The sequence below is a fragment of the Spermophilus citellus genome, assembly GCF_964194105.1.
Source record: "Spermophilus citellus genome assembly, chromosome: 2".
Classification (NCBI taxonomy): Eukaryota; Metazoa; Chordata; class Mammalia; order Rodentia; family Sciuridae; genus Spermophilus; species Spermophilus citellus.
Genome location: NC_138183.1, coordinates 141,012,108 through 141,038,307, shown reverse-complemented (window position 1 = coordinate 141,038,307; position 26,200 = coordinate 141,012,108). Strand labels below are relative to the sequence as shown.

General features: G+C 38.2%; 1 pseudogene across 1 annotated transcript; it reads left to right on the top strand.

Annotated features, from left to right (window-relative positions):
• Positions 1-13,038: 13,038 nt before the first annotated feature.
• LOC308635953 (short coiled-coil protein-like) lies at positions 13,039-13,263 on the top strand (annotated as a pseudogene). Its single transcript has one exon. The product of its transcript is annotated as a short coiled-coil protein-like (transcript).
• Positions 13,264-26,200: the final 12,937 nt, after the last annotated feature.

The window sequence follows — 26,200 nt, the reverse complement described above, 5'->3', positions numbered from 1 at the left end:
CCCAGGCAAATTTTTTAAATTAAGAAGTTATATTTTCAAAAACACCCAAAATGTTAAGGTACAGTAAGTGATTTTCAGAGGAGGGGAAGTTTTTCTTTAATGAGGAATGGCTAAAATGCTTAGGGGTCTCTTCATTGTCCTTCAGAGGTGGTATGTGTTTGAAACAATAAATTGTTGAAGTGATTACTGGGTATTGTTAAAATGAGGTGTGTGTGAATATAATTAAATATTATGTAGGGGGTAACATAAATCTTCACATAAGTATCAAGTATAAAATTTGGCTTGGATGGAGAAATAAGGAATATAGAAGCTGTAACAGATGAGTTTAGGGAAAGATTTTTCATCAATACATTTCTCTTTGTAGGCTTGGACTAAAAAGCTTCAAACCAACACATGATTCTTACTTTTTAACTCAAATGGACTGCCTAACAAAGCACTCAAAATTGTAGTGGGATTTGTTTTTATAAGGGATGTTTAATATGCTATTATTTTTAGCCAGTGATTTGGTAAGGTGAAGGTATCTGTGTTTTTATATAATTGCTAAAATAACCTAAATCCTTTTCAGTAATTTAAAAACTGAATTTAAGAGCCTTTTTAAAATTAGGACTCCAGATTTTATGACAAGAAAAAACGATGTTGGTATTCAGGCATTCTGTTAGGTACTTTAATCCTCAGTAATTATTATTAGTCTATGATCGGTACTTTAATCCTCAGTAATTATTATTAGTCTATGATCATTACTTTCCTACAAGGACTCCATAATTGTATGTATTAATTATGTGTGTGTGTGTGTGTATATATATATATATATATATATATATATATATATATATATATATGCTAATATGAAAATGCAAGTTATAGGTAATAGAAATTAAGTAATCCAGAAGAGGATTCCATTAATCATTAAAGTATCCTTCTTTTGAAATTTGGATTTACAAAATTATAGCATAGTAACTTTAAATGTAGATACTGCAGACATTCTTAGCACCTGAATCTAGTATGTTTAAGTAAAATTTGTATCAATATAAATTAGCATAAGAGATAAAATAATATCTAGTCAAATTATTTTTCAAGAGATTGCAATTAAATTGCTGGTATAAATCTACATTTTGTTCATTTTTATATATTCCATATTCTAATTGTATCATTGTGATGTGTATTTATTTATTTTATTTTTTAAAGAGAGAGTGAGAGAGGAGAGAGGAGAGAGAGAATTTTCAATATTTATTTTTTAGTTCTCAGCGGACACAACATCTTTGTTTGTATGTGGTGCTGAGGATCGAACCCGGGTCGCATGCATGCCAGGCTAGCGCGCTACCGCTTGAGCCACATCCCCAGCCCTGTGATGTGTATTTATATAGTGTGCAAAAAATGTCTGTAAAATTTTGATCATAATTGTAGAGTATGTATGATGGCGTTGATTAAGAATGTCTTGTTTGTAATCAAATGCTATTTGTTTGAAATTTTCAGGAAGCTAACTAAAGTCCTAAACTTTTTTCTTTCCATGTAGTACTCACTAAAAAAAAAAAAAAAAAAAAAAAAAATTGTATTTAGGTATTTGCATCAAATTGCTGAACAAGAATAATAGCCACATTAAATCAACAATTTTAAATGATTATTTTGGGGGGGATTTGGGCATATAATTTTTTAGCTCTGTTTATGTCCCAAAGTAGAAATATTGTATTTACTAGAGCTCTTCAGATATACTTTTCTATATTGTAAAAACAGGAGAGCAAATTCAATTTCACAGAAAATAAACATTTATACTATTCTGTATTATACACACACACACACACACACACACACACACACACACACAGACTGGTTGTAGGTTAGCATAGAGTGCTGTCCTAATGTGTGGAAGACCTGAGTTTGAGCCATTCCCAGCACAGAGGGAGAAGTCAAACTCATGCATCTGTAGACTTGTGTAAACACCATTAACAATTGTGTGCTGTTTTCCAGAAGCATACCTTGAGATTGTCCCAGAGAGGGCAAAAGTAATAGGTTGGCAAAGTTGTACATATGACTAAGTGGCATGGAAAGGACACTGGGTACATTTCTAGTAGTACCTTAAAAAGAAATCATGGTGAGAATTATTGCTAGAAATGAAAACAGACATTTAATTATGATGAAATTAGGGAGTTCAAAAGAAAAATAAAATAATTATGAATTTATATGAATCTAATGACATGGCTTTTTAATTTGTAAAGACCCAAATGGAAAATAAGTATAAGGAAAAATAAACCAATTTACAATGTAACCATACATATCTCAACTATTACAATAAGCAGTCATATCAGTCAATGAAGATGTAGAATCTGAACAGTATGATTGATAAACTTACAGAATACTGCACTAGCTATTGACAAAGTACACAACTGTTTCAAGTGCAGGTGGATCATTTGCCAAATTTGGACATGGTCCACGTATAAATTTCAAAGGTTTGAAATAATTTAGTAGTATATTCTGACTATTATGGAATTAAACTAGAAACCAATAATAAAAAGATAAACAAAACCCATGAATCTATGAAAAGAATGAGTTAATTACAATGAAAATTTAGAGAATATTCTAAAATGAATAATAATGGGAAAATGAAACATATCTAAAATTACAGATGCATAAAATATTGTTTATAGTGGTTTTGGCCCAAAATACAGAAGAATGACTAAAATAATTGACTATTTCAAGAAGATAATAGAAAGTAAATATTAAACACTGAAAAGTGTAGAAAGAAGAAATAATAAAGAAAACAATTTAATAAACTGATCAAAGTCATTCCACTGATTCTGAAATTTCCTGGAAAAATAGTTTACCATCTCTCACATAAGAAGTGGGAAATATGAACTCTCTATTTATTAAATAAAGTTAAATGATAATTTGCCAATGTCTCGGCTTGGCACTGAATCACGAGCCACTCACAGCTTTGTAGATTCAAACAGCAATTCTTTATTCCGGAACTCACACCGGCCTCTACAAACACGTTCTGGGGAAATCTAAAATCCGCCCGCTCAATTCACCTACTCCAGGATGCTTTTTTCCATATCCCAGTTGAATCTCACGAGAACTCAATGGGAACTTAGGCAGCAGGCACGCCCTACTCCCAGCAGGAATAACCTTCAACCTGCAACTTCCCTAAACCCGGATTATCTTAAACCGGGAATGCCCTAAACCCAAATTGTCTTAAACCCGGATACTTCCTAAAACCTGCAGGATACACCCTAATCCTGGATCCACCCTGGTCCTTGAGCAGGGTCACCTTTCTCAAAGACACATGCAGTGTCCAAGGCAAGTCCATTAAACATGGGGTATGCTGGCAAGGAAATATCGATGCGTCATTCCTACTTGGCAATGGCCCTCAGCAATAATTAAAAGCATTACTGTCACAAAGAAATCCAGGCCTAGGTAACCCTCCTGGAGAGTTCTACTAAATGGTTAAGGAAACACTAATACCAATCTTAAACTCTGAGGACAGAAGTTTCAGCTGATTTTATGAGGTCCAATTAGTAACCTGATCCTAAAATATGCAAAGACTTTACAAGAAAATAAAAGGTTGTAACATCCATTATGGATGTAGATGTACAAACACTTTGGAAAATAAGAGCAAATCAAATCCATCAATATATCCCATATTACAATGAGGTTGGGATTCAAATATCAATTATATATTCACAAAACCAATTATTATGTGTCACCATGTTCAGAGAGGAATAAAAAAATGGCACCATAAAATGTTTTTAAAAATTTAACACCCATTTTTTGTAATACTAGTATGTCAGTAAATTAAGAAAACTTCATTAAACTGGAAGATATATCAGCAAAATGGAAAACCAATGAAATATTGAATTCTCTCAGTACAATGTTGAATACAAGTATTAAAAGTAGATACTTTTAGGGCTGGGGTTGTGGTTCAGTGGTATAACACTTGTCTAGCATGCTTGAGGCACTGGGTTCAATCCCCAGCACTACATAAAAACTAAATTAAACAAAATAAAGGTATTGTATCCATCTACAACTAAAAATATTTTTTTAAAAGTGGACACTTTTAGAATTAAAAAGTGATGGAGCTGGGGTAGTAGCTCAGTGGTAAAGCGCCTGCCTGATATGTGAGGCTCTGGGTTTGATCCTCAGCACCACATATAAATAAATAAATTTTAAATATTATGTCCATCTACAACTACAAAACTATTTTTAAAAAGTGACTGAAGCAAAAACATTTCTCAACATAATTTACTGTTACCCTTTTATATGTCAGGAAAAGGTAATTGTAAAATAAAAATTTTAAGTGAATCCACCTAAGTCATATCATAAAACATCATATATCTGGAAATAATTCCAATGAAAGATGTGCAAATCTTTACACAGAAAGTTGAAAGCATTTTAAGAGAAATGGTCATAATTTTTAAAAGGAGAGATGCCATCTATGTTCATGTACCAAGAGGCTTGGCATTACAAAAATGGCACTTCTTTCCAAATTAACCTATAGATCACTGAAGTTTCAATCTAAATTTCAGTGGGCTTTCTTCTCTTGTATGTGAAAATTGACAGCTGATTGTGGGCATCACAGGAAATGAGGAGATGTACTATTAAAAATATAATATTGAAAAACAAATTTGGAGTCTTTGTCTACCACAAGTTGAGACTTATTCTATCTCAGAGATAGAAAAATAATCCCCACTAGAAAAGAATTTTGAAGTAGATCTTTGAGTTACTTTCTTGACACATCATTACCTGGCCTTCAGGGCAGTGGTTCCTCAGTTTGGAATTAGTGCAGGGTCAGCTGGACAGCTACCCAGGATGGAGAGACAACCCTTGGATCCTCCCTACCATCCCACAAAGAGACAAATACCAGGTGAGTTCTGGCTCTCAGGTGAAATGTAAAACAATGACCTTTCTAAAAACAAAAATGCAGGAGAAACTTCCTGATGGAAGACTGCCACAATAATCAAAGAAAGGATTGGCAAATTGTACCCTGCTTAAGATGGTCCATTTATCCAAGGTGCTGGTAGGAGAGTAAGAAGGTGAGTCTCAGGCTGGAGTAGACATTAGCAGTGCACATATAGGGCAGGGCACCCAAAACCAAAAACATGAGTCATCAGACAAATTGGGGTAAATGGAATGGTAACCAGGGTGGCTCAGAATGCCTGTGGCAAGCAGAACCTGTAAAGTGTGGAGCTTGCCATGCAGATTGGGTGTCCTTAGGTGTTGTGAGTCAAGTTACCCTGATCTGTCACCCTTCTGTGGCCAGGCTAGGGCATGGTACTGACTCCTATGGCTGAAGCCCACTCCATGCAGCTCTGCAGCCCCATCCCAGGACCTCAGCCTCCAATTTCCTGGACAAGCAGGAGAAAATGGAAGTGGGATAGAATTGAATGGAAGTGGGGACTCCAGAGTTGACCAATAGCATCCTATAGTATGTCCAAGCCCTCATTAGCTTGAGTTTCAAATTAGTAACATTGATACTTCTTCCAAGTCCTAGTTAGCATAAATATGGACCAATGGCAGTGAATCAAGTGCTATATAAGCCCTGAGACTAGTAAACTTAGGTTTTTATAGTGCTCACAGCAAGACTTCCGGACTTGCTTTTGCTCTTGCCCCTGCTTCTGCTTGTAGTGAGAATAGGTAAATGGTTTTTTTCCTTGAAAAGACCAGAGTACAGGTAAGGGAAAACACAAATTACTGCAATCAGATATCCATAGGCTCAGAGAGCCCATGAAATATAACTGAGGCACTGCCTTGCCATCCCCCAGCCAGTGAACACCAGCCAGGTTTGTTAAGAACATTGGAATGATTTCTCTTTAAATAATGCACCCCTTTGTGGTTGTCACATGTCCATTAAAATCCTTCAGTAGTTCCCATCAATACTCCATTTACTTTATTTTGTTCATTAATTCTCCCAGAAACCTAAGTATTCACCATGAAAAAAAATCCCAGATTTGCCTAAAGAGGGCTGTGGAAATAGGTGTTTTAGGATAAAGTTCTGTTGTTGTATCTTAATTGCTTATGAGGAAGTGTTATGACCCTGCATTTTTGCTACTTGTTTTCATGTTTCTGATATATATATTTTTAAATTTTAGATCTTGTTGCCTCCTCATCCAGAGAGGGTAAGAGAAAAACTAGCTGAGAATATCCAGGAACTGTGGGTTATGAATAAAATTGAAGTTGGCTGGCAGTAAGTTCAGGTACATGATGTTAAAATATATTTTCAGATTCTTTTAATTCATCTTAATATAAACCCTTTTTCTTTGTCCTGCTGTGAGGTGTCATGAGTCAATTGGATTGATTTTTTCCAGCGTAGTAATTTTGCATAGGTTTTACTTTCACTTTCTAGATGGACTGAGATTATTTGTAGGCTCATTTAAGGATGGATCAGTTGCCAAGTCATTGAAAGTTATCTGTCTTTGGGGTGAAAGTTATACTTTAAAATGGGATTAACAGACAATGGGCAGCAGAGATTTCTGAGCCATTTAAATAACACCTCAAGCCTGAAGTAAAAGAAATAAGTCAATCTTACTTCCTGTGTCTAATCTTCCTCTCCTCTTATTTTCAGCTGTACATAGTAATCCAATATCTGTGATTAAATGCTTCCAAATGCTGATTTTTCTAAAGATCTTAGTTCATAATATTTCAGTACATTAGAGATTTCTAGAGCTGTTTTAAAACTCAGTTTCATGTATAAGTCCTATACCTTTATAATGATTGAAGAACGAAAAGAATGAAGCTTTTATTTCTAACTTGGTAAAACATTAAGACTTTTTATTAAAAAGTCCTCATTTGTGTTTGCAAAGTTTTTCTTCAGCACTTAGAGAAACTGGTCATTATTTCCATGGAGGAATGTGTTTCCTAACAGCATATGGCTGTCATCCAGTGCCACTATGGCACTAATGCTATAATTTTGGTCTCTAAGAAGATAGAAAATATAGTTACCAATGCAAGGATAGGGGATGTCTTCTTCACTCCTAATGCCATGGCTGATAAGTTGGTCCTCTGTAATCTTTGTTTTTGACATCTATGTACTCAACCAACTGCAGATCCAAAATATTAAAGAAAAGTGATTTCATCTTCACTGAACATAGTGGATTCCTTTTTTGTCATGATTTCTAAACAATATAGTGTAACATATATTTGCCTATTAACTACTTTCCATCATACTAATACAATAATTTAGAGGTAATTTAATGTATCCAGCTGGGTTCTATCAGATTATATGCAAACACTGTCATTTTAAAGAAGGAGCTGGAGCATCCATGGGCTTAGGTATCCATGAAGAGTTCTGGAATAAACTCTCTGTGTATTCTGAGGGGCAGCTATGTACACTTTCAAGGATTACAATGAAAACTGGCTTTGTTAAGCTAACCGGTTTTGTTAAGGCAGTAGAGTGATTTGTGAGAGTATAGATGACTTTCAAGGGATGAAATGAACATAAGTATAGAATGTCAATCATGTTGTTTATTGATGTCTCTAATCAAATTAGAGCTAAAAAGAAAAAAAAATATTACTGTAATTAAAATTATGTAATTACCACACCCTCTTACACAGGATTTGTTTTAGTTTATAAAACTTGTTAAGTGTCTGCCATGCATCAGGCACATTCTCGGTGTTTGGAGAAAATCAAAGAACAAAAGACTGGGGTTGGGGTTGGGGCTTATTGGTAGAGCACAGTGCTTGCTTTGCATGTGTGAGGCACTAGGTTCCATTCTCAGTACCACTTAAAAATAAAATAAAGATATTGTGTCCATCTACAAATATTTTTTAAAAAGAACAAAAGTGCAAATCCTTGTTCCTTTGTTCTTCTCTTACAAGTGCAGGGAAACAGACAATAAACTAACAAATAGATTGGGATCTAATCTGTTAAAAGTGTTGAGTATTTTGGAAAAAAAATAAAGGAGTAAAGTGGGTGGGCATACTGCCCTGTGAGCAAGACCAGTGAACCTCATGGAGAAAATGAGATCTGAGCAAATGCTGGAAGGAGTGGAGTGAGCAGTAGTGTGGGCATCAGGGGAACAGTATGCATGGAAGAGGCCCACGTGAGCTTGAGGCATAGATGGGTGTAGAGAGCAGGGAACACAGAGGATGGTAGCCTACTACTAACACTTAATCTGATGAGGGCCAGGGATCCTGAGACAGCTTCCTTTGGCACAGTCCTGAGTGCTACTTCTTGCTCTAGGTCTCTACTCACCACCTGTTGAAGCACCATTGCTTGTCTGATGCCTTAGAGTATTTTATTTCCTGTCAGGTCAGGTTAGAGATGACGATAAGAGACAGCACCCTTGTCTGGTAGAGTTAGTTTTCCAAGCTGCCTGAACAGGCACACAATGACAACTTCAATCTGTCTCATTTTTCAATCTGTCTCACCTAAAAAAAATACAAAAAGGAATGTTTTACTTTAACTTAGCTATGAAGTTAGCTGAATTCCAACTAGAACTTTCCATTAATGTGTAGGTGGATTGGATAGATATTTGTTGGGAATTTTGCTCTAACCCTGTTATGTTCTGCCTTTTTGCTCCATGTCAGCATTCCCCAAAGGTATCCTCCAGGTATTGATGATGTTACAGAACATGGGAATTTTGTGATCCAATGGATATCCACTCTGAGTGTGGGTCAGAGATCAGGAACCAGGCCAGTCAAAACTGGTTACTGGTCTGTGACAAAATGAGTAAGGATATTAAGAGTAAAGGATTAAACATTTTATACATGTTGAAGGGAGAAATTTAATCCTATTAAGCTAATAACTTGAAATGGTGAGTATGTATCCTTTATGTCTTCATTTTGAAATGTTAATTCTTCTAGAAGTTTTATTGTATTTTATTAGAGATGAAGACCATTATGGAACTGGAAATTTAAAACTACTACCTTGTCATGGGTGGTTTGAGAAGTACTGATCTGACCTGTTTAAGGATGCTGAGTTAAAAGGGTTAAATAAGTGTCATTTTTACTTCACACTTTTCACATCTGTGTACTGTCAGTAGCTTGAAAGGGTAGAGTTAGCCTTTCCTGTGTCTAGGCATACTGAGTCACAGCACCCTATTTAGAGAGTCCTCTGAGACTGCCTGTCTAAACAATAGTCTTTTCTTTTGGGAAGAGCTCTGATGGGATGCTTTTTTTTATCATCTCACAAAGGTGACTTTGCTCTTCACTGGCTTTCTACCCGTGGATCTCTTTAATTTGCTCTCCCTTTGCAAAGGTAAAACTGGGGCTGGATAGAATAAATGAATACACATTCAAATTTATGTAAAAAGTTTAGAAAATGATTTTGAAAAGTCTGTGACTTTTGTCCCCTTTCATTTTTGATGTCTTGTAGAACTAGTTTTGTTCAAATAGGTTACTCACCGTGTAAATTTTGGTTTGTTCTTTTGGTTTCTGTTTTGCTAATGATAAAGACTTATTTTCACTAAAGCCATTTTACCAAGGACCCAAAACATAAAACTTAAACAAACAGTGTTTCAGATTCTAGAATTTGAGAAATAAACAAATTGGGCACAGACTTTGTCTGTTCTAGTAGTTTGTTTTGTTTTGTTTTGGGTTCTGGGGCTTTTACCAGGAGACACTCTTCCATTTAGCTACTCCCTCAACCCTTTTAATTTTTGAGAAAAATTCTCTTTAAAGTTGGTCTTGAACTTGTGATCTTCTTGCTTCATCCTCAGGGTACCTGGGGTTAGAGGTGTCCCCAGTTTCTACTAGTAACTTAAAAGAAGGAGGAATACATACCAATCAAGTAACTTATTATTCTACTAAAGATGACACATGACAGGTATGCCTGTATGAAGAGTGCACTGTGTCTCAACACTGGGCTTTTGTATGTAGTATGTCCTATATTTCCCTGTGTCACAGAAGTTTGTCCATTATACTTAGTAATTCATGGAAGCTCATAATCTCTCCATCTTTTACAACATAATTTGGTTAAATCTGAGCTACATTCCTGTAGTTTTAGTGGTCAGAAGCTAGGATCCAAAGAGTAAGCCCTGGAATGTACACACCATATTTGCATGTAGTATGCTGTGCCCTGCCCACTGCAAATAATCCACTGTCATTGATGACAGCTACTGGTGGATGGTTTGATTAATCACTAGCTATGTAAACTGTGGTGTATTTCCCTATACTGAATACTAACACACCTTTTCATGTGATAATTCTTAGCATTTCTTTGCAGATATTTCTTGGAGATATATAGTGTTTATTTATATGGTTTTGTGATGAAAATAATTCTACTAGTATTTAAAAAAAAAATCAAATTAGAGGGGTAAAGCCCCTCCTCCCAAATTTACACCGTGTTCATTTCCACTATGCAAAGGATGTAGGGTGATTTCTGTTTTTTTTTTTTTTGTTGTTGTTGTTGTTATTTTTGTACTGATTTGGCAAGGGCCCCAGCAGAGTAGATGAGAGAACAGTCTCTGGCACTGGGCAGCCTGGTGTCAAGGACTAGCCTCCACCAAGGTGATCTTCCTGAACTAACTCAGCTTCACTGATCCTACACTTTGTTCTCCTTGTTCAGTGGTAATGTTAGTGTATCTATTTCTTGTCATGATGTGGGGGCTCAGTGACAGCATTATGTTGAAGCCTTTGGCATCACCTATATACAGCAGAGCAAGCACCATCAAGGGTTTCTGCTTGCTGGCTTTACAGTATATCTCAGAGGGATTAACAACTTTTTTCATCGAATCCTGAGAATTGACAAACCCTCATTTTAGATGAAGGGGTGATTTAATCTAAATATAACATGGTACTCTTTCTGTGGCTTCCTCCCATGTAAATTGTAAGCATATGACTTACTTTATACCCAAACTATCATTTGCATATTGTAGAACAACATGAAGTTCTGACATCTCCTTCGGAACAGCTCAGATCACTAGAGTATGCAACCAGGTGTCCCTGAGTGGACCACCTGGCTCAAGATCTAGTATCTGGTTTCCTGTTCAGTTGATACAATATTGTTCAAATTCCAGGTCTTAATTTCTGAATCAATAAGTCATGGTTCAAAAATTAGTATTATAATGGTGTTTAACCAACACACAACATACTTTTGTAGAACACATTCTTTGGAAGTTAACACATAGTCAGTGATGTTCTCCTAGCTGAGTATTTTTCCTTGAGTGCTAGTTGTAGGATCGGTACATATGTGGGGGTAGGAGAGGGAGGAATGAGGGACATAGGACGGTGGAGAAGAGTGATACAGAGGGGGAGAGACAGTATGTAAGGGCAAGTTGTTATTGCTATCTATAGGAGCAGGAGGTCCTCCCTCTGCTCCCTCTTCTGTACCTTTTTCTTTTTTTTTTGGGGGGGGGGTCTCTTTCTGGCAGCAATCTTCCCAGTCCTGAATATTGTGAATCTTTATGTTTAAACTGGGGCCTTTGTTCTTCTTGAGCTAACTCTCTGCAGGTGTTCTCATCATGCCATGATTTAATTACCACAGAGTTGCTCAAAAGTGCCCCAGTGTTTATCCTTAACACAGACACCTGCTTTGAGGGCAGGAGGTGTGCATCCCAGTGTTCCTCAGTGTATGATGAAGCAGTGTCACCTGAAGGCTCTTCATTAGCTGAGCTCATGGGCCACTTATCTGGCTGCCCAGCCAGGAACCCTGAGTCATTCTGGATACCTAATTTTGTCTTAACCCTGTGTCCCGCCCATCCTTAGTCCCTCCAAGTATAGCTCCAATCTGTCCCTCCCCACTACCCCCATGTAGACTGTCACCAACTGTCATCCAGACTACCCACAGTCTCCTAACTGGTTCTCCCACCCTCTCTCTACATTCTGCACTTGGAATAGCACATTTACACATGCAAATATGTGCCCCCACACACAGGTTGCTTAAAACCCTTCAGTGGCTTCTCATTGCTCTTGAACCCCAAATTGTCACAGGAGCTGCAGGCTGTTCTATATCTGTGTCTTACTCTCCCTTCTTCCCTGTCTTCTAGCCCCCATGGCCTCCTCCCATGAGTTCACTCTTTGCTGCCTTGTCTGTTCTCTTTCCCTTCACTAGAAAGTTCTCTGCCTAAGGTTCATACAGCCTCTTTCCTTCTTACACTGTTTCTACTTATGTCACTTCTTTGTAGGGATTTTCCCACCACTTCTTGTCCTCTCTTACAGCACCATACAGAATTTTTATAGTTCTAATTTCAATACATAATCTTTCTTGTCAAAGTTATTCAATATTTGCCTTTTCTGTGAGACTCATCTTCATGGAGGCAGATATTGTGATTATTTTTATGACTTAAATTTTTTAGAGCAGCTTTAGTTTTCCAGAAGTTGAGGAGGAGTGTAGAGGTTACCCCATGCCATTCAAGGCCCCATCATCCACAGAGGTGCCTTTGTTACACTGATGAACCTGCATTGATGCATCATTAGCACCTGGTGTTCAAAGCAGGGGCTCAAAAGCACAGTTCTGATGTGAGTTCTAGCATGGTGTTCTCCACACATTTGTCCAGATGACTTGCTCACATATTGCAAATATTCCCTGAACATTGATTTTTTTTTTTTTTTTTATCCTTTTCCATGTCCGGCTTCTTTGAGTTTCCCTCCATTCTGATTTCTGATGCTGCAGAGCAAACCTGGTGTCTAGGACTTGGTTCTCTCTTCCCTCACTCATGGCTTCTAATCACCTTTTAACCCCTACTTCTTTTCTATTTTCAGTCCCCCTTTAAATGATACATTTTTTTATTTAGAAAATACATTTGGGGGCTGGGGCTGTAGCTCAGTGGTAAAGCACCAGCCTTGCACGTGAAAGGCGATGAGTTAAATCATTAGGACAACAAAACAATAAGTAAAAAGATATTGTTTCCATCTGCTAAAAAAAAAAAAAATAACTAAAAACAACAACAAACACATGTGGGTATCTATTCCTCTATCAAAATCTCAATTGATATTGATCCATCCAGGCAGATATATGTCCAGATACCTCCATATACATGATATTTAGATAGGTAGGTAGGTACACAGGTAGCAGGATGTGGTGTATGTATTCAGTGTAAAAGGTCATTCATTACACTGTTTGAAATAGCTGAAAACTGAAGATCTCCTTGAAGATAATGAAAAGAAAACATGGATGCAGTTGACGCTGAAAATCAAGTGGAACTGGAAGAAAAAAAACATGACTTTGATTAACTCCAACACAAACTTGAAGATCTGTCTGCAAGAGTAGTTGCAGTTAAAGAAGAAAATCTGAAGCTAAAATCAGAAAACCAAGTTCTTGGACAATATATAGAAAACCTCATGTCTGCTTCTAGTGTTTTTCAAACAACTAACACAAAAAGCAAAATAAAGTAAGAGATTGGTTTCCCTTCTGTTTCATGGGATTTCTGCTGATTTTTTTTTCTTTAAAATTTGGATAGATTCCAAAAGTTACAGTACCTTTGTTTGTGGCTTCATTGAATATTTATGAAGATAAAGGCATATCTAGGCAAAATTAACTGGATAGCAAGAAAGTTCCATGAGTTTGTGTATTATGTTAGTTTATGAAAATGAGAAAATATATTGTAGAGACTTTATAATTAGAACTGCATATATTTATGAGAATTGAAGAGGAATGTTTTATCAAATTTGCTTTCACATATAGGTTTAGCACTGTCTTTTATTATATAGTCTTAGTAAAATATATAAGAAAATAACCACCATGTTGTGGAAAAGTGACCAAAATCATGTACTGAATGCACAGCTTTATGTTCTCTGTCCACCATCTTGTGCCTACCATTTCCCTTCCCCTAAGGGAAAGAATATTTCAAATTTGTAAAAGAAATTTTAATAGTTAATTATTTATGAGAGTAACCTGACTCTAATTGTTGAAACTCAACCAAAATAAGATACTCTCTTAGCTGTGGCTTTTCCTGTGTGATATTTAATAATAAGAGAAGATTGCTGGTTTCTCTTTGAAGATGGACTGAAACTACAAAAATGGTCTCATACTGGGAAGATTTGTTTAAAACTACACAAAATAACCCACTTGTTACCTAAAAAGATGGGAGTTCTTATCATGTGTGTGTTCAAGATAGAGAATCTTGAGAAAAAAATAGAAATGGGACAGGAAAGAACTTGGTAAGTACTAGTTAGTAACTCCAAATGCTTTCACTCCAAATTTGTGTTCTTTCTGGAAGAATAGACTTTTGGCAGACAAAAGATAAATATGAAAGTACATTAAGTTAGAATAACTTTATGTAAGCCACCTATTAGTGAGATCAATTGCCATTTGGTCTCAAGGACATTTACCCAGTAGATCAACTCTTGCAAAATTCCTTGAGAGAGGTGTTTGTTTTTTTTTTTTTTTTTAGTAACAGTATCATGAACACATGGTAGAATATACATGCACAATAATGGTAATTTTAATTTTAGTATTTTAGCTCTTTATTCTACCAGAATTTTCTGTAAATTCAACCATTTAGTTTGCAGAGGTGTAGTCATTCTTTAACAATTTTTTTAATTTATATTTCAGATTCCTTTTGGTAAGGGAATCCATATTGGAAATAATATTAAGATAAGAGGAAAAGAGATCTACTAACATAGCTTATGGTTATTAGAGTTGAGCTAATTTCAATCATGGAATAATCTTCTGTATTAGTGTAAGATTTGATATGTGCCATTTTCATATTTACTTTATTTAAAAGTAAAACAATTGAAAATAAAATGTTTTGTTTAGCTTTAAAACAACTGACTTATACTGTGCTTTGAGGTTGGATTACTGTCCCCTTCACAACTATTAGGTTTGGTTGTTTGGACACAAGGAAAGCACTGGTAGCTCATGTTAGCTTCTGTTTTGCAGGAATTTGTTGGCACTAGGATGTCATGTGAGTATATTGGATGAATACACTGAAGAAAAGGTGAAAAAAATGAAGCCCCTCAAGAAGTAAGTTGAGAGACAGGCTGTATCCACCTGCAGGGTGCAATTGGTGCAGCCTTTGCAGATTGAGGGAGACCTGGGTGCCTTGCTTGTACTTGGCCATCCACTTCAGATTCAAAAATTCACATGAGCTGAATCACATGTGCTTTTTCATGTCTATGGTGGACAGTAGACTCTCAGGTTGCCGAGAGGAAGAGCAAAGCTCAGTGTGTGTTTGAGAGTGTTTTTTAAAAAAGAGTCTTATTCCTAACCTAGTGTTTGTGTGTGTGTGAGCACTTATATCCAAATTTATGACTTTATGTGACTTTTAATTTCTTATCAATTGTTTACAATTTTATTTACTTTTATAAAGAAAACATGTTTGAAAAATATTTATAAATATGTTTGTTATCCCTGTTTGAAGATGAGAAAGCTAAGCAAACCCATGCTGAGTGGCTCTGCCTGCAGTGGTGTGAACTGTACCTGTGGCAATGCTTAGCCTTGTAAACCTCTGCATCCTCACTACTAACAGTCCTTGAAGTTACCTGCTTTATAGGAAAGTGTTAGTGCTAAATGAGCAGGTATATGATGAATGGTAGCTATTTTATGATGTTATTATTTTCTCATTTATTCTTAAATATTTAAGCCACTATTTGCAGGCCACACATTATTTTTCCCCACATTTTTTATTGGTACATTATATTTTTATATAATGATGGAATTTGTTGTTATGTCTTTGCAATACACACAATATAACAATATCATTTGGCTAATATCACTCCCCAGCACTTCCCCCCTACCTCCACACTTCCCACCCCTTGGTCTCTTTCCTTTATAGACCTCACTTTGATGTTCATGAGATCCACTCCCACCCTTGTTTTCTTTTTTCCTTTCTAACTTCTGTGTATCAGAGAAAACACATGACCTTTGACCTTCTAGTTAAACTTAATTCACTTAAAATGATGGTCTCTAGTTTCATCCATTTTAATGCAAATGATATTATTTTTTTTCTTTATGGCTAAATAAAGAAAAATGTATATTAAAATTATGTATATAGCCAAGCAAGGTGGTGCAAACCTATAGTACCAGCAACTTGGGAGGCTGAGGCAGGAGAATCACACATTCAAACCCAGTCTCAGCAACTTAGCCAGGCTCTAAGCAACTCTGAAAGACCCTGCGTTTATTAAAATATTAAAATAAAGTGTTGGGATTGTGCTCATCATTTAAGTGCCACTGAGTTCAATTCCTGGTACAAAAAAAGAAATAATATCCTGCATAAATACCACATTTTTATCCATTTATCCATTGATGGACACCTAAGCTGGTTCCATAGCTTTGTTATTCTGTACTGTGCTGCTATAAATACGGGTATACATGAATGGCTATAGTAAGATGATTTTAATTCTGCCATTCATACTGAAGAGTTGTATAGCAGGGTCATATGGTAGTTCCATACCTAGTCTTTTGAGAAGTACCTCCATACAGACTTCTGTACTTGCAGTAATTTGCAATTACACCAACGCTGTAAATGTGTTTATTTTTCTCTATATTCTCTCTACCATTTATTATTATTTGTTGTCTTGATGACTACCATTCTTATTGGTGTGTGATGAAATCTTGGTGAAAGTTTTTGGTTTTCCTTTTTTAATTAGAACTTTATCTTTTTCATAGTAGCTGGATTTATCTTGATGAACTTACACATACATGAAATTTAATTTCAGATCATGAACCCTCTTTTATCTCCCACCATCCCACCCCTCCAATTCTCCATCCTCAATGTAGTTATTTGCATTTCCCTAGTTGCTGATAATGTTGAACATTTTTTTCAAATGTTTGTTGGTCATTTTTGTTTCCTCTTTTGAGAAATGTATCTTTGATTCATTTGCTCATTTATTAATTGTGTTATTTGATTTTTTTGGTGTTAAGTTTTTTGAGTTCTTTATATATTTTAGATATTAATCCTCCATCAGAAATCTGCTAGGGTAGTTAGCAGATTTTCTCCCATTTTGGAGGTTCCCCCTTCACTTTCTTAATTTTTTTCACTTGGTGTGCAGAAGCTTTTTAGTTTAATGTCATCCCATTTATTAACTCTATTTTTCCCTGAGCTTTAGAGGTCCTATTGAGAAAGTCATTGTGCCTAAAAACTGGAGTATTTACCCTATGTTTTCTTTTAGGTGTTGCATAATTTCTGGTCTAATTTTTAGGGCTTTGATTGATTCTGAGTTGATTTTTGTGCAGGGAGAGGGATAAGGGTCTTGTTTTATTCTTCTACTTATGGATAACCATTTGTTTAAAAATTCTGTCTTTTCCCAGTGTATGTTATGTTGCCTCTGTCAAGGATCAGATAGATGTCTGCAGATGTGTGGCTTTATCTCTATGTCTTTTATTCTGTACTGTTGGTGAAAACTACTCATTATCAGTAGCATGTGTGGGAATGTGGTAAATAATATCATGGAGATGAAAAAAAAGTATCCCCCGACTATCTCTCTTGTGTCATCAGGCCTCTGGCTCCCCCAGATAAACATGAAACCAAAGTGGAAATGTTGTGCCTGCTGAAAGTGCAGCCTTACCAGCCAGGGCCTACCCCAGCAGGCTGCACACACCAAGCTCATTGCTTCCAGAGAGAGCTGATTGAAGCTGAGTTAGGACCTTGCACATTCTTATGTTCCAGATGTGTTTTCCAAATGTGTGGACAGTCTCAAAGATGTAATTTTATGGTATATTTTACACATTTATGTTTTGAAACGATCCTTTCTGCTCAGTTTCTAGTGTAACTAATGGTAACAGATGAGCTATCTGCCATTAGAATCTACTTAAAATCCATATGAAAACATTGATAACTGAGAATTTTACATTGTCCATTTTTATCTGAACTGTATTTCCAGTCCATTTTCCCCACTCTAGATTATGTCTTTGGGTGATGTTCTTTTGTCCAGCAGTCTTTGCCTTTGAGTCAAATTGCCAGATCAGTTGCAGTGTTTATTCACATACACAATTTTATTATTAAAAAGCTCATTCTTTTCAGTGAACCCAAAATTGCTGCTGTTTATCACAAAAAAACTGTTTTATTATCTCTCTGGTGACGATCAAGTCTTTGTTGAATTTTTTTAAGAAGAAAATAATTACAAACCACATAACGTACAAAAGAATTCATTATCCTCTCGTTATTCTTTGTTTTTGGAATGTATATGAAAAAGGCATTATTAGTGCTAAAAAGATTTTTAAAAATTAAAAAAACCCAAACACAGCAAATAATATTCACATTTTTTTCACCTGAATAAGGAAATGGAATTATTAATTTCATGTTATTTTGTAAGCATAATATTTAATTTTTATACTGTTCTGTGTGTGTGTATAGAGTGTGTTATGTGTTTCACTAAAACCTTGGGGTACAATTTACAACAGACAGGTGCATAGTACCTCGGTTGTCAGGTTGTGGGCTGGTGTGCAAAATGGTCCACAGTGATGTGATACCCATAGGTCCTGGATGCATTGTGCTGCCACTCAGCTGTTACCTGTGAGAAAGCTTTTGCCCATAAGAGGGGCTGGGCTTCCTGGGTTGCCCAAAGAGAAAGAGTTGTGCAGTCAGTCACTGCCCACCATCAGCCCTAGTTGTAATCCATAGTATGTATAATGTGTGTGTGTGTGTGGTGGGGGGCTGATGGGTGGTTTCAGCACTACTAGGATGCTGGAGAGTAGAGCTGGGTCCCTGCACCTGCTGTACATGTCAACTTGTGGATGAAGGGAGAGAGGCAATGCTGCCACTGGGTGGGAGGTTCCATAACCAGCGAGCAACCTGTTGTATGGGCTGGAGTAGTGCTCGAAGACAAGAGGGGATTAGAAGATGGCAGCCTTGCATAGAGGGGTGGTATCCATAGCACCTTCGACGGCAGACTTAATGTTGATCATATAGAGTCTCTGTCATCTAGGAACGCATCCACTGTATGATCCATAACTGGGAATAACATGAGGATGGAGTGTCGTAGAGAGGCTCTCCTTAGTTCTTCATGAGGGTTTTAAGATGTGGGCTGAAGAGTGGTGTGTGGAACAAAGGGATACTTATACTTTATACTCCCCATAGGAGTTGGGGCAGGAGACCCTAAAAGTAGGTGGTCTGGGAGAGACTGGTTCCATTTTCCACCTGCCTATAATGGATAGAGTTATGGACCTGGGTGCCTGGCAGGAGCTGCTTATTTGAGCCTGGGACAATTATAACAATCTCTGCCATAGAAGAGGGTGTAGTGTCCATGGCAGGGACCTCAGATGGGCAGTTGGCTGCTGCGTCAGGTATGTGGATGCATTAGCTCTGGAGATGGCAGATTTCCTTGCCAGAGTTAGGGGGCTGGCCAATGCTAACAGGTTTACTGGTGGAAGGGATTAAAGGAGAGCTGAGAACGAAAAAAGAGAAGAAGGAAAAATTCACACACTTGAGGGGTGGGGATTCCATTCTGCAGGAGGCAGGCTGAAGGGGAAAGGCCCCAGGATATGAGATGTGGGGAGGAAAGAAATGGGGGTGCAGCATCTCTTGTCAAGTGAGTAGAGTGTTGATACTTACTAGCAAGTACACCCACATTGGGACTGGGCCTCAAGAGATCCAGAGAGCAGCAGGAGCAGACAGATGAAGACAACCTCCTCATCAATAATTGGTTTGATTTCTCATTGGTCATGCAGTCATGTATATACATACAGCAATAACAATGTCTATTACACCACATCTGATTCAAATGTATGATTGTCAAGATCATTGTACTGTCATGTGTAACTAATTAAAACAAATAAAAAATTTAAAAAAGAAATCAGTCAACCTGGTAATAATAATAATAATAATAATAATAATAATTGGTTTGAGGGAAGATAGGCAGACAGGATCAGGGGAAGAAGCCTGGTTTGCCCATTGGTGGTGGCAAGAATAGCTGGGATCTGGGAGGCATCAGTGGGTGGAGCCATGGATCTAAAGTCCCTGCAGGGGCCATAAATGGAGAGAAAGTATTCAGAGTGGTGGTGCAGGCCATTGCAGTCTGTCTTACCCACCAAGGCCTCCATGTCATCCTCCATGATACTGCTCTTTTTTGGAGACTGAAACTTTTTCTGCAGGGTCCTAAGTCTTCCTCCATAGGAACAATAGGACACTTAGGAGGTGTGACAGCTCACCTCAATGCCACTGGCAGTGGTAGCTACAGGGGGGCCTGTTTCTAGTGGGGGGCTTCCAGCTAGCAGCTATGACTGGAAGATATCTCACTATTGGGTTAGTTGAAGACTTTCCCTCCACCCGATCTCCTGATTCCTGGGAGCCTAGAGAACTGGGCAGAAGGTCTTCATCCAACCCTTGCTTTACCCACTTCTCTGGAGGCATGGAGCAGTCTGAGGCTGCCCAGGGAGCCCTGGTGCCTCTGCATCAGGCTGCACCAAAGTCAGCACACCTGCAACAGGGCTGGGGCAGCACGGCTGTCAGAGAAGTTCACTGGAGGCCCCTGGCCCCTCTCTTATATGGTGTTTCCTTCTCCAGTCCCAGGAGTAGGCTGGAAACAGCAATGTCTTCCTGGGTCTCTAGAGGCTTGGAGAGTTCGATTCCCTCATTGCAAGGGACACCATTTCCAAATTGTCCAGTATTTCTGTTTGCTGTTTTCTTCCTCTTCCTCCATTCTCCTCCTCCTCCCCCTCCCCCTTCCCCTCCTCCCTCTCCCCTTCCCCCTCCATTCTCCTCCTCCTCTTCCAAGTTTCGTGCCTGTGCCACCACAGCCACTTCCACTGCTGCTGCCATCAGTTCCTCTGGCTGCTCTTGGGCCCTCACCTTTTTGCTTTTCCAAGGAAAATGGAGGTATGGACCAGGTGTCCTGAGCTGCCCAGCATGATGGACCTGCTGCAGTGGTGAAGGCAGGACAAAAGATCTAGGCTCAAGAGGAGGCTCCTGAGGTTCTGGAGGGTCAGAATCTTCCCTTGTTACCAGTGGACAGTGCCTGCTTTTCCCTGTGGTCCCCAATAGGAGGGCAGCGGGAGGATCCAGAGAGCAGAGTGCCACCTGCAGGAGAGGGCCTCTGTAGCAGCCAGTTGAGCAATGCACAAAAGGATAAGTTTCATGTTGAAAGTGGTAGATGCTGGGGAGCAGGGTGATCCTGCCTAGGAGCTGGAGGCTGGCAGGTCAGGCCAATGGGCGGGCGATAAACCAAGATGGCCGGTTGGGATGCAACAGCGCTTTCAGAGACTGCCTTTTCAGAGCACTTGATGGGGGTTATTCTAGAGAGGAGTGAAGAGACCAAGGCAGGTGGGCTAGGACACAGCCAACTTCCGTTGCGCATTGAATCCAGTTCTTCTGACGTATGGCTGGAACAGGGAACGGAAAGGGCAGGCAGGGATCTGGCGGGGAAGAGCAGTTGGTGAAGAGAAAGTTCCCATAGCAAAGGGCGAGGCCCACTGTCCACTGCTGGGCTGCACTTCTTAGTTACTGGGAACTCTCCACTTTCTCGCAGGCATGTGGCTACTGGGATGTTAGAGAGGTACTCTTGGTCTCCGCAACCACTGTGCCCACCACATGAAAGTCAAGGGACCAATGTCAATCGTGCCACTAGATGGTAGATCCCTAGACCCATAATGCACATCACAGCATGGGCCAGAGTTGCTCTGGGAGGCAGTAGGAGACTGGAAGCTGACTGCCTTGTACAGTGGGTGGGTACCCACAGCATCATCTGCAGCAGGCTTGGGAGATGATGGTGCCCAGGTGTGGGGGAGAAGGGTCAGTCTGAATGATGGTGCAGGCTTCCACAGCCATATTATTACCCTGCAAGGCCTCCACATCATCCTCTGAGATCTAGCTCTTCTTCAGATCCAGAACCTTTTTTTTTTTTTTTTTTTTTTTTTTTTTTTTGCAGGGTGCTTGGGTTTTCTTCCATAGAAACAAGATGATGCTGAGGAGGTGGTGGCCCTCTCCTCCATACCACAGCATCCTTGGTGCCATTGACATGGGCCAATTCCTTTTTGTGGCCTCAGCTCCCTAATCAACCTGATGAAAGATTTTCACCTAGCACTGCTCTCCTACTCCTGGGAGCCTTGAGGGTGGGACAGATTTTCTTTTTCCAGGCATTCCTTTCCCACTTTAATGGCAGCATGGAGCAGCTTGGGGTTGGCTCAGGGAGCACTGCTGCCTCCGTATGAGCCTGAGAAAGTCAATCAACCAGCAACAGGACTGTGCCAGCTGGGGACAGCATGGCCATCCAAGGAGTAAGTAGATCATGGGAGAAAACTGGGCCCCCCCTTTTTTCTTGTATAGCATAGCATTTAATTTTTTTGATTTAAAAAATGTTTTATTAGTGCATTAAAGTTATTCACAATAATGAATAATAGTGGGGCTCATTTTGACAAAATCATACACGCATGTGGAGTATAATTTGCTCCATTTTAGTCCTCAGTGCTTACTCCATCTGTCCCTCTTCCCTTCCTCTGTTCCACTTCCCCTCCTCTATTTGTATTCTACATATTTATTATTTTAAATAGTGCTTTATAGGTATACACAGGTGAAATTCATTATGTTATATTCATATATGAACACGACATAATTCAGTCAATTTCACTTGACAGTTGCTTCTTTTCCTGTCCTTCCCGTCATCCTCTATTTCCCTCCTCTACTCCACTGATCTCCCTCCTATTTTCTTTTTTATTTGATATTTTTAGATATCCATGACAGTAGTGTATATTTTGATGTATATTATACATACATGGAGTGCAACCCATACCAATTTGGATATGAGTCTTTTGGTTATACATGATGTGAAGTGGTCATGTATTCCCATATAAGCATAGGCAAATATATCCAATTCATTCTACTGTCTTTCCTATACCTAACCCTTTCCCTTCCCTTTATTTCCCTTTGCTTAATCCAATCAAGTCCTATACTCCCTTTCTTACCCTCTCTTGTCATGGGTCAGCATCCACATGTCAGAAAACATTTGGTCTTTGTGTTTTGGGGAATTGGCTTATTTCACTTAGCATGACATTCTCCAGTTCCATACATTTACTGGCAAATGCCACAATTTCATTGTTTTTAAGGCTGAATAATATTCCATTGTGTATATACACCATATTTTCTTTATCCATTCATCTGACGAAGGGCACCACGTTTGATTCGTTAGCTTGGCAATTGTGAATTGAGCAGCTATAAACACTGATGTGGCTCTATCACTGTAGTATGCTGATTTCAACTCCTTTGATTATAACCCAAGTAGTGGGATAACTGGGTCAAATGGTGGTTCCATTTCAAGTTTTCTGAGGAATGACCTTATTGTTTTCCAGAGTGGTTACACCAATTTGCACTTCCACCAGCAATATGTGAGTGAATCTTATTCCCCACATTTTCACCAACATTTAGTGTTGCTTGTATTCTTGATAATTACCATTCTGACTAGAGGGAGATTAAATCTCAGTTTAGTTTTAATTTCTCTATGAGTTATTGAACATTACTTTATATATCCTTCATATATTTGTTGACCATTTTTATTTCTACATCTGTGAAGAATTTTTGTCTTATTTGTGTACTGAATGATCCAGGACTCCTACACACATTCATATTTGTTTCTCTCTCCTCATTTCTAGCCTTTTTTTATTTTCATTTTTCTTTCCCCGCACTGAAAGTGTAATTTTCCCATGTTCTGTATTTTGAGGGTTAGGTATTCTGATTAGCTGATTTTGATTTTGTTTTGTGTATCAACTTTGCCACTACTCTATCTAACTTACCTCCTGTTCTCTTTTTTTCTACTTCTGACACCAAAATTTCATTCTCTCTCTCCTCCTTTGGATTCTTCTGTTTTTCTCTTCATTTTCCTGTTAGCAACATATCTTAAGTACCACTGTGTCTGCCCTATTCACCCTTTGAAATTGAAAACAGTTTACTTCTCTCTTTTCTCTCCTTCTTTTCTCATACTCAATTCTATAGAGGTGCTTCCATAAAATCCAGGAAAGTAAAAATTAATTGGTTTCTATAAATAACATACTTAAACTTGAAATAACACAAGTTTTAATGCACTTGTTTTTAAAGATATTTGTACCTACTTTAACACTGTAGGAAAAATAAATGTATAAGTTAATGACAAGTGGACACATGAACATGCATTTTCCCTTTTTACTTTGGGCTCCAACATGATTTTGCTGGCTCTGGCCTGTCTCTGTAACAGGGGTCCACTTCATGCTTTGAGTATAAACTTTGCTACATGACCACAGGCAGCTTATTGTAAAACTTTTTCTTTTTCCTTTTCTTCTTATTTTGCCTCTCACACTCCATATCAGCAGAATAAACAGACAAAATTGTTCCTGTCCTGGACTAAATTATGCTGTCCTTCACTGTCTAGAAGAAAGGGAGGAAGGGAGGAAGGAAGGACAGGAGGATGGAACTCTATACCTGAGGTCCAGAGCATTGTGTCACTCAAGGACACCTGATGGACACTAATGAATTATATCTACTGATAACATCTGGATTCCTCACCCTTGTGTTCTTCTTCTAAATGCCCTGTGTTACTCCAGACAGAGAAAATCACAGCCTCTGGGGCAGGAGTCCAAAGTTCCTACTTTGCTAGCAAGTCAAGAAAACCTTTTTTTCTTTTTCTCAAAACCTTGTCCTTGTTATTAGATTGGCAATGGAGATAAAGACCAAGCTATTGATATCATCCCAACTCATTTGTATGCATACTGCATATGTTGGTCCCTTTCTGAATCTGTGTCAAGAGTTCTTCTAAAGACCCAGAAATTTTGTGTCTATGTTCTCATTTATCTCTCAGAATTTTTTAATTTCCTCCTTAAGGTCTTCTGTAACCCATTGTTCATTCAGTAGCATATTGTTTAGTCTCCAGGTGATGGAGAAATTTTTATTTTTTATTTTGTCATTGATTTCCAATTTCATTCCATTATGATCTGATAAAATGCAGGGTAATATCTCTACTTTTTTAATATTTGCTAAGAGTTGCTTTGTGGCATATTATATGGTCTATTTTAGAGAAAGATCCATGTGCTGCTGAGAAGAAAGTGTATCCTCTTGATGCAGGTTGAAATATTCTATATATGTCAGTTAAGTCTAAGTTATTGATTGTGTTATTGAGCTCTATAGTTACTTTATTCAACTTTTTTTGGAAGATCTATCCATATTGAATTTTTAAAAACAAACAAACAAAAAACCACAGCATGTTGATTTCTGCCTTTTAACCCCTGCAATGATTGATATTTCTGTAAAGCACAAGAGTTAATAACTAGAATCAACAAATGGGACTTACTCAAACTAAAAAGTTTTTTCTCAGCAAAAGAAACAACAAGAGAGGTAAATAGGGAGCCTACATCCTGGGAACAAATCTTTACTCCTCACACTTCAGATAGAGCCCTAATATCCAGAGTATACAAAGAACTCAAAAAATTAGACAATAACAAATAACCCAATCAACAAATGGGCCAAGGACCTGAACAGACACTTCTCAGAGGAGGACATACAATCAATCAACAAGTACATGAAAAAATGCTCACCATCTCTAGCAGTCAGAGAAATGCAAATCAAAACCACCCTAAGATACCATCACACTCCAGTAAGATTGGCAGCCATTATGAAGTCAAACAACAAGTGCTGTCGAGGATGTGGGGAAAAGAGTACACTTGTACATTGTTGGTGGGACTACAAATTGGTGCTGCCAATTTGGAAAGCAGTATGGAGATTTCTTGGAAAGCTGGGAATGGAACCACCATTTGACCCAGCTATTCCCCTTCTGGGTCTATTCCCTAAAGACCTAAAAAGAGCATGCTACAGGGACACTGCTACATCGATGTTCATAGCAGCACAATTCACAATAGCAAGACTGGAAGCAACCTAGATGCCCTTCAATAGACGAATGGATAAAAAATGTCGCATTTATACACAATGGAGTATTACTGTGCATTAAAAAATGACAAAATCACAGAATTTGGAGGGAAATGGATGGCATTAGAGCAGATTATGCTAAATGAAGCTAGCCAATCCCTAAAAAACAAATGCCAAATGTCTTCTTTGATATAAGGAGAGTAACTAAGAACAGAGTAGGGACGAAGAGCATGAGAAGAAGATTAACATTAAACAGGGATGAGAGGTGGGAGGGAAAGGGAAAGAGAAGGGAAATTGCATGGAAATGGGAGGAGACCCTCAGGGTTATACAAAATTACATAAAAGAGGAAGTGAGGGGAAAGGGAAAAATAATACAAGGGGGAGAAATGAATTACAGTAGAGGGGGTAGAGAGAGAAGAGGGGTGGGGAGGGGAGGGGGGATAGTAGAGGATAGGAAAGGCAGCAGAAGACAACAGACACGAGTATGGCAATAGGGACTCAACCATCCCTAGACAAGTTCACATGGAAATTTCTGGAGGAATAAATATCCTGCCTCACTGTTTCCACCCTTT